The sequence below is a fragment of the Macrobrachium nipponense genome, chromosome 16 (genome assembly GCF_015104395.2).
Source record: "Macrobrachium nipponense isolate FS-2020 chromosome 16, ASM1510439v2, whole genome shotgun sequence".
NCBI lineage: Eukaryota > Metazoa > Arthropoda > Malacostraca > Decapoda > Palaemonidae > Macrobrachium > Macrobrachium nipponense.
In genome coordinates this window covers 41,834,884-41,837,383 of record NC_087209.1, presented here as the reverse complement: position 1 = coordinate 41,837,383, position 2,500 = coordinate 41,834,884, and positions in this window count along the sequence as shown.

The following is a 2,500-nucleotide window of genomic DNA, read 5'->3' as shown; positions in this document are numbered from 1 at the left end:
CGCGCACCGGGGAAACTCAAGCCAAAAAACCAGGTCATCCGCTAAATAGAGAAGGAGGACCAAGGCCGTGTGTCGTTATCGGAACACCGTGACTTCCCACAAAAGCAAGCTAAGTACAATTTTTTTATTCATTTGGAGTAACTTTGAGTGTTTCCTTGCAGGTCAAATTTCGTTATTCCTGTGCTGAAGTTACGAGACATTCTTAATCTTACTTTTTTTACAGAAATTATCTACATCATTGAGATTTCGCTACTGCGAGTTTTTATCTTTGAGTGTCTGTTTCCAGAAGTTCTACTGAAATATCATAATCATATACTATGTTAATTTTATCATTTTGGGTGATTATTAAATCCCTTACGTAACAAATCATATTAAACAGTGAATATGCGTTTACGCAGTGGATGTCTGTATTTATACAGATGCATGGATAGGGTCGTTAAGCACCGTAGTGATTAGACACAAAAAACAAGTGGAACACCCGTACAAATCTATATAAATTAGAGGTAACACTATTTCGGGTCATGACAATAAATGCTCCTTTGCAAGTCCCGATCGCACTTTTAGCCTGAGTTTTTTGAGTTATATAAAATATCGAACCTCAATGACTCAACTTAACTTTAAAAATATGGCTGGATTGCAAGGAATAACATGTCTGTAAAAAACTTTCATCAGGCTAAAATGCGCTTGACTAGGATCCCTCACTATTTCAAATTTTAGCAAAGAATGAAGTACAAACAGTTAATATTGTATGCAGTAGTGATAACTTGTCTTATTAGTAATCGCTCAGTCCTAATAGTTCGTCCATTCATTGCTTTATACGTAACCAGCAACCATAATGCTAAAAACACACAAATACGTTGCCGATGGTAATAAAGAGAAGGATCCTAATTATTACAAAAAGAAATAGAAACAGTAGCCTTTCAGAAATCAAACAAGCAAACTCGGTTACTGTGTCACCTAGTCAAGCGGTCAAGGTTAGTTAAATCTGCCGAGTGTTCAAAGCATAGCAAATTCCACACAATAAGCGACTCTAGCAGAGTGGGGAAAAAGCGATGTTGGGTTCATACATGCCAATATCTTTTGAATTAAAAAGGATTTTTTCCTATGAAACACACGACCGTATAAAGTAATCAGAGCAGGTTTTCGTTTTTTTTTTAATACGTAAGTTATTATAAGTAGTGGTGGATTAAGCCCAACTGTACGCGCCGTAAAAAATTAGAGTATCTTGTTTTATTTCTTTAGTACACGTAATATCCTGTATTTACGGACTCACCGTCTGTTGTTCGAACTTCCCTAATGAGAAGTCCGGATAAGCGAGCGCTTACAGATACCTCTATAGTTATAAAAAACATTGATCTGTATCTAGTGTAATTGTAAGATATCCATCTAGGGATACACAAAATATTATCTTACATCCTGCAAAATAAGGCGTGTTTATCAAAGGAAAATCCTATAAACCTTCAAACATATCAAAATCAGTTTGAACAAAAAAGAGACAATTAATCAAATAATAACTTATATAAAGGAACAATACATTTGTCTCATAAATCGTAACATTGTTCAAATGACCCAACAGAATTCTCCCACAACCGCAGTCGTAGTTTGCACGCAAAATCTCGGGAAGCATGCACCCTCGAATGTCTTAGAGCGTGTAAAAAGACTTTGCTGGGAAATGAAATTTTAATCCTTCCCGACACTCTGAAATATAACGATTTCCGCGAACAAAGCCCTAAAAAGTATACATATCGTGGATACGGAAGTTATAAATATCGCATTTTTTATTGTTGCTAATTTTTAATCACGCCCAACCAGTCGTGGATGAATCTCTCTGATAATCTATCTAAAGTAATATCCGTAAAGTCATTCAAGCAGAGGTGATTCAGCAGAATTTTTTTTTTATCTTCTACCTGAATACCAGGAAGTTTCTCCACTAGCGAGTGATCTCTGGGAGAAAAACGGATGTCATTGAAAACAAAATACGGTCTAAGGACAAACATAAAGCTATATACGTACCTTCGCATAGACTCTCAATGAAATTTCAAAATAGAGATAAATGACGAAGTTGAAAAATGTTAGTAATAGGAGTCATTAGGAAATCAAATAAGCCCATATAATTTTTCCCTCAAACGTCAAGCCATAAAAGATCGGACTCGGCGTATCTCCGTAGATTTCTGACGCTTAAACAAGGAAACGACTCCCGATAGTTTCCAGTGCCATGTACCGACGACATCTTATCTCTGTTAGGTTAGAATAAATTTTTTTTTTCACCAACTTGGACTTACTTTAAAAGCTTTTACCAGATACCATTACCTAAGTGATTGTACCTCATACACCGTTTTCAGCACACTCAGGGGACATTATCAATTTTTACGTATGCCTCCGGCTTACGTTGCGCCCCAATTACAATATAGTGTTTGGAGACTTTTAGGGGATAACCTACATGCCTATATGGATGATCTTGTAATCTTTTCTAATACCTTAGAAGTACATTCACATAAAC